A 7578-nucleotide genomic window follows, 5' to 3' on the forward strand; every position below is an offset into this window, starting at 1 on the left:
TGATGTTTCTAAAAGTTAAATCTGATGCATTTCAAATGTTCAAGTGATATAAAGCAATACTTGAAAAGGAAACTTGTAAATAGTTGAAATGTTTAAGATCTAGTAGAGGTAGTGAGTTTATGTCTGATGAATTTACTAACTATTGTATTGAGCATGGAATTAAAAGACATTTGTCTACACATAGAACATCACAACACAATGGTATTACAGAGAGGAGGAACACATCTATTGTTGATTGTGATAGAACATTGCTGATTGATAAAGGTATTGCACAAATATTTTGGAAATAAGTTATAAGCACTACATTTTGCACTCTCAACCAAGTTCAGTTGAAGAAAGGCACAAACAAGACACCTTATGAACTTTGGTATGGCCATACATGGAATGTAAGTTATTTCAAAATCTTTGAAAGTAGGTGTTATATTCATAAAGATGCAAGGAATGGAAAGCTTTATTCTAAAGGAGATGGAGGTATATTCCTAGGTTACTCTACTTGTATCAAGGCATACAAATGGTTCAATAAAGTGACTGGTACAATGATTAAAAGTGCAAATGTAAGAAGTAGTGAATTTGTAGATAAGAATGATGAGGAGAGCAAGAAAGAACCTAAAGATTACAACAACTTTATTTATGTACAATATGATCCACGCGATATTATACCCTTACAACTAACTAATTCATTACAATGATACACTGAGCAACAAAAAAGTGTTAGGATTAAACTACAAAAATAAATAAAAATTACATGCAAATATTTAAAAAAAAATAGAAAATATTGAATCACACAGAAGAGAACACAAGACACCAAGATTTAATGTGGTTCACCCAATCCCTAGGCTATGTCCACCAAAAAACAAGTCCAATATTATTATGATCTAATGATTACACCTTGATTACAATCTATAACCCCTTACAACTCAATACCACTGTAAGAAACAATTATCACATCACACATATTGAAAATCCCTAACCCTAAGCACTTTTATACAAGTATTTTTGTCGCTTTAGGGTTATAATTAATTACAAAATGTCAGCACAAAATTCTCGATAAAAGAGGGCCCAAAATATTTTTCCCCAAAGAATTATGAAGTATGTATAGTACTTCCCTGATCAATCACCACAAACTAACAAAAAGAGAAAGTAAGCAACAACAAAGAGCTACCAAGAAGATGCTTGCATTACCCAAGCCATAGACAGAGCACCTCGAGAAGAATGTTGAGCCCCAAGCGAGTGTTGATAATTTTGGTGATTACAAAAGTGAGAATGTCTTAGCATACTATGTAAGAAGACACCCTTCACAAGATCAAATCATTGGGGATAAGAGTATTTGAGGCATGACAAGAAGTAAGTTGAGAGATAACACATGTTTGATTGTTGAGTTTGAGCCTAGATTTATAAGAGGTGCACTTGAAAATGATGACTGGATCAATGTTATGAATGAGGAGATAGATCAAATTGAAAAGAACAATACATGGACATTAGTATTGTAGACACCTAAAAATCTTTAGAAAATAAAGTATTTTTATTTTCTGAAAAAGTCCTGATGACATCATCATTAATTAATTAATTAATTAATTAATTTTTATGCCATTAAATCCCTTTATCTTAATTAAAAATATTTAATTAAGAAATCCCTCCCAAAAATGTTTAAATCTTATTTAAACATTATTTCCTTATTTATTAATTATTTAATTAATAAATTGACCAAAAATCCTAAAATAAATTAATAATTTATTTTTTGCCCAAAACTTGGCCAATTTCCTTATGACCAATAACCTCTTCCAAAATCTTCTAATCCTTCTTTAATTTTGATTAAAGGCTAATCCCATCATTTCCTACCCCTAATCCCAACTCAAAATATTTAATTAAGATTAAATATTAATCCTCATGTTTATTAAAAAAGTTTTAATAAATATCTCCTCAACCCAAACCCTTGAAATAAATAAAACTTTATTTATTTCCTAAAAATCTAATTTATCCTCATCCTAAGAAGTTCTAGACTCTTCTAGAAAGTCTTCATCCTCATCCTAGGAAATTCTAGACTATTCTAGAAAGTCTTTATCCTCATCCAAAGTCTAGAATCTTCTAGAAGATGTCTTTAAACCTAATCCTAATCCCCTCCTAACCTTGTCACATTCCCTAAACATGGGTTAAAACTTACTAACCCAAGCCAAAAGTTAACAAATATCTCCTCCTTCACCCACCCTCATTAAATGCCATCCACTTGCCTATCCCTAAGCTAATCCTAAACCATCCTAATCCATCCTCTAATCATTTGCACAAGCCTAAGCAAGCTTAAAACCCTCCTAATCAAGTCCAAGTCGAAATTGCTCTCATCACCCTCAAAATATCTCAACCATAAAACTTTATGAAGTCCACTAGGCCATAAATGACTCTTCCAAGCCCTTTTATTGCTCTTACAAGTCATTATGAGGGTCTTTATGAAGATTTTATCCCTTGAGCCTCCTTTGTTGACTCATCCTTCCCCTTTCCTCCATCCTCTCACCATGTGACATGTGTCACTCCCTGATTGGTTGTAAGGAAGCACAATCCATGTGCTCTCCTCTCATGCAATCTGAGCCTTCTATGAGCTTTTTCCCATCCTTGCATCTTAGCCCTCAATCCCTTAAGCCTCTTGCCTATAAATTGGATCCTTCCCCTTTTCAAAATAACACAAACCATAAAGTAAAGTTATAATGCTATTTTGAGAGCCAAATCCATACTAAAGCCATCTATCCACACCAAAAATCCACAATCATCCATTGAAGCCTTTGGAAGCATATTGAGCATACATCCTATCCATTTAGATAAAGCCACTCAACAAGAGAGCTTCTCATTGAGAGAGCCCATTAATGGCTCATATTTTCAATTGAGAGCTCATCTTAGTCTATCTTGAAGTTTATGAATTTTGTTTAGTTTGTAGAAGCTTTATTTAAATTTGGTTTCTATTAGCATACTAACATTTCTCATATACATTTTGGCACGCCCGGTGGGACCCCGCATGGGTCATCTTCATTAGCTTTTTTAGTCAAGTTTTGTATGTCATTTGCTGATTTTGGCTAATTTTGCTTGTTTTTGTGATTGGTAGGATTGTATAAATTGGTTTTTTAGGTCCACATGAGCATGAAGAAGACAAAGGAACTCATAGTCTATCTCATAGTATTTGCAGATTTTTCAAGCTTATAGGTGGACAAAGCACTTGGAATTCTTCTTCCTCTTCTTGTCTATATTCTTCTTATTCCATCTACTTCTTCTTCTTCTTCTTGTGGGAGATCTTGGCCATTTTTTTTTTAAGGAAGCAAAATCATACACACTTCTTTTTAGTGCTTAAAATGAACCCCCAAATCATACTTAAATCCATTAAAAAATTAAAAATTTGCAAAAAAGAAACAATCTTTTAACAAGTGAAACTAAACCAATCTAATCATTTGCATCCTTGCAACATCAAGGTTTTAGATGCATTCATGCAATGTTAGGAACACTTCATTTTTGGGAATTTAAAAAGAACTTCAAGTTTCCATTTCAAAAGGTTGAAAATCAACACTAAGTGCACACTAAAATCTAAATCAAACTCAAGGCATCAATCAAGGATAAAATGAACCTCATTTGCAAATATGTTAAAGTTCTTTTAAAAATCTCATGAAAACTAAGAGTCCTAAATGGTTGCCAAAATTGTCCTAAAAAGCTTCGTTATTTGTTCCAAACAAATGTCTTGTTGCAAAATCTTGAATGTTTCTTAGGTTTTTTATGCATCAAAACAATCTAGGAATATCATTTTTGGGCTTAAAACATGCAAACTAGAACACAAAATCTTGAATGAAAAGCAAAGTCCAAAGAGTCATTTTCACTTTTGAGTCCAAAAACAATCTTGAATGATCTAAGGTTAAAACAAAGCACTTCAAAGTTCTTAAAACAACACACAAAATCTCAATCTTGAATGCTCAAAGAAAAAAACTTGAATGTTTAATCACTTGTCTTTGAATGCATGTTGCTAAAATCAATCTTGAGTGCCATGGATTAAAATCAAAGTTTATTTTTTTATGAATGCATGATTAAAACAACAAATCCAATCTTGAATTCCATAGATCAAATAATCATCTTTTGGAGCATAAAAAGAATCTACATTTTTGTAATCTTTTAAGTTATAAAAACAAATAAAAATGCTTTGAGTGAGTTTTTCATTGGACTCACCCTCTTTAATCACCCATCAATTTAACCATTGGTTGCAATCTCAGTGCCATCTATTGGGATGAGTCTACCTAAGAGGGTGTTAAGTGCTCCACGCAAATCAAACTCCACTCGAGTTTTTAGTGGTTTTTCTAAGTTAGAAAATTCCTTGAATGCGAATTAATCTCGCTCACACTTCATTTGGGCATAAAAATTGGACAAATCTTGACGTGGAGGGCCTTCGGGTGTGCGCTTGACAAATCGAGTTTCACATATCTTTGTTTTGGGCTTAAAACAAACTCACACTCAATCTTGAATGCCTAACAATCAATGAACATCGTATGGTTTTGACGCATTTTCAATGACGCTCGCATTTCTTATGTTGACGATCTCTCGACTTCCATTATGCTAACGACGCTGTCAAATTGGAATGAACATTGTATGCCATAATCACAAGTGTCTTCAATCATAGCTTACAAAATCTAAATCATCAATTGGAATGAATGCGTGTCTTTTAAAGCCCAAGATCATGTATGTGGTCTTGTTTTACACTTTTTAGGAGGCCTGCTTGGGGATTTCATCACCCCTTGGGACGACCTCAACTCCAGCGTTCCGGCGGAGTATAAAAATCGGGAGGTGAATCCAAAGACACCTCTCTTGGAATCAAGATTTTGTCACTCGGGCTAAGCCTCAAGGAACTTTATACCCTTGAGAAGTGAAAGAGGAGAAGTGGGTTACCGCTCCTCTCGGCTGTGTGACATCTTTTTGGTTTCATCTACGGATTTGGGCCTCACGTACCTTGTGTATATCGAGGACTCCCTAGCTAAACCAAATTTCATCCTTGTAGAAAGCTTCCTAGGATGTTGGTGTGTTTGATGGGCTTGCTCCAAAAATTTTGTCTGCTTGTTTGTTCATAGCTTTTGAATGAATGTTTGCCAATTTTGGTCGAAATCTGAGAAAAGCAAAAATCTCCCAACTCAAGGCATACTTAGCGCAGTCACTGCCTTATCATAAAATCATCCAAGCTCCCCCGATGCAACCGAATCTATCTAGTTCTTTGCCTTAGAACAATCCCAAATCCAAAGTCCATCCAAATCATCCCCCCAACCAGCTAGCAACCCAATCCAAAATCACCCAAGCCTTTAAAGAGTTGTCACTTTGCTAGATTTTGCTATCCAATCAATCCTACCAATCAACCAATCTCACCAAGGTTATCCCTTTGACAAAGAATTGTCTAGGGTAATCCAGCTTTGTCACTTGTATCCCTCATCACCTTGAGCTAAAGGTTGGGATCCACAAGTGGTCAATCTCGTGTCATGCCATAGGATCACTAGTCTATCCTTAAGTTGACACAATCACCACGAATCCTGCACATAGGAAAGCAAAACTCTCACTTTTTGATAGCATACCCTTGAAATCTTCCACCCACAAGAAAGACAAAAATCTCCAGCCAATCATCCTTAGGTCTGTCATACAGCTTTGACTCTCCCTAGGAAATCTTTCATCAGCCAATCCAAAATCTGTGCTTAATCCAAATCCAACCATGAGCTTTCGTGTTCATCCATATGCAAGACCCCATCCCCATCAAACTCATCATCAAATCATGAAGTACCAATCCTCTCATGATGTGTTTGGTCGCATTGTCCTTGCTCCTGCCACCTCCTATTCCAATGATGATGAAAATCTTGTTGACTATGACAGGTATATTGAAAGCCTTAGAAACATTCCCCGAAGCATCCCCCAAAATCCAAGAGTTATTCCAAACTATCTAGTCATGCCATCTGATATTCTAGCTTCCCCTCCATCACCCCATCAACCAAGCTTCCAATCTTCCACCCCCATCACACTAGCTATTCCTGTTAATCCACCTCCACCTTCGACACACGAGTCTCCAAGGAATCTCCTAGAGGAAATACAAGAAAAGTTGCCTCCAACAGTCAATAAGCCATGTCATCTAATCCAACCATGTGAAGTAGTCAGTGATGAAGCTTCCCCATCTATAATATCACCTCCATCTCCCATAGCTATCATCCCCATACCATCCATCAAATTGCTTAAAATCCTTCCACTTCCCGCAAGCATCAAAATCCCACCACCTGTCAAATCCCTCCAAATCCTATCCACATCACCTCCAAGCATTTCCCAAATCTCTCGTAATGACCCTTATGCATCCATCTTCTACTCACCCATCTCCACTATTGAATCTCCCATCTATCCATCCGCTGCCTTTGAAGAATCCACCCCTTCACCTCCTATCGCACCATCCACTCCAAACCAATCCTATCAAGATCCTGCCCAAAAGCATGTTGACATCCCCCAAAGCATAAATGAAGATATCATCATACCATGTCTTCCATCCATAGTGTAGTCACCATCTCCTCCATCTCCAAAACCTCGAGCCATATCTCCTCCACTACAAGATATCTTGTCATCCCACCAGCTACATCAAGATCCTATCCTTCCATCTCCCCCGCTCCATGCTTCCATCTTACCACCTATCCAAGCTATTCCACCATCTATAATCTACCCTCTTGGTTCACTTACATTCATCCATGGTGGCCCTCTCTCAGCAGAAGAATTAAGAACAATATCTCTCCATTGCAATACACCTAATAAATCACTTCTACCATTTTCTACAAGCAAAAAGTTTCCTTAGCTTGTTCAAATGCTCAATTGATGGCATTATCAAGGTCAAGGTTTAGGACCACAAGAGCAAGGAATCAGAGAGCCTATTATTGCACAAAAAAATCTAGGATTTCATGGTCTTGGATATGTATCCAAAGGCTCACCATCTAAAGGTGTTGGTACACCACAGCCCCAAACCAAGCCTATCTCCAAGCCCACCATGCCAGCCTCCCATCACTCCTTCAAGAAATCTTATGTCATCCCCCCTCCACCATCTTTGCAACCCAAAACAACCTACCATATCCCCCCTTCATCCACTAAATCCATTTTGGGTCCCTATGTCCCAAAATCTACCATCCTCCATCGTCCTATTAGCCATCATAAAAATCCTATTCCATCCATTCCTATGCAAGATCAACAAAGGCACATATCAGGGCACATCATCCATCATCATCCCCCTACATGCTCTTTCATATCCTGTCCATCTCACAAAGCTTCTCCTAACCATCTTTCCAAAGCTTACCACAGCAATGTGAATGCCAACTTCAAAATGCATAAAGCTAAAAATCCAAATCCTAGGCAATCATATGTCTATTCTAAAAGACATACTCCAAAAAGGAAAAATCCAATCAAACAATGCAAAACAATGCAAAAGCCTATGAAAAGAAAATCCAAAACCATGTGGATCCCCAAGAAAAAAGTTGAAACCCAATGCATAATGGCATCCACCATTGCTAATCCCCCATCTAGTGACTCATGTCCCCCATCTCCTAACTCCATCTTGGG

This window comes from Cupressus sempervirens, chromosome 5 (genome assembly GCF_028749045.1).
Source record: "Cupressus sempervirens isolate cs-2001-9-10 chromosome 5, ASM2874904v1, whole genome shotgun sequence".
Lineage (NCBI taxonomy): Eukaryota > Viridiplantae > Streptophyta > Pinopsida > Cupressales > Cupressaceae > Cupressus > Cupressus sempervirens.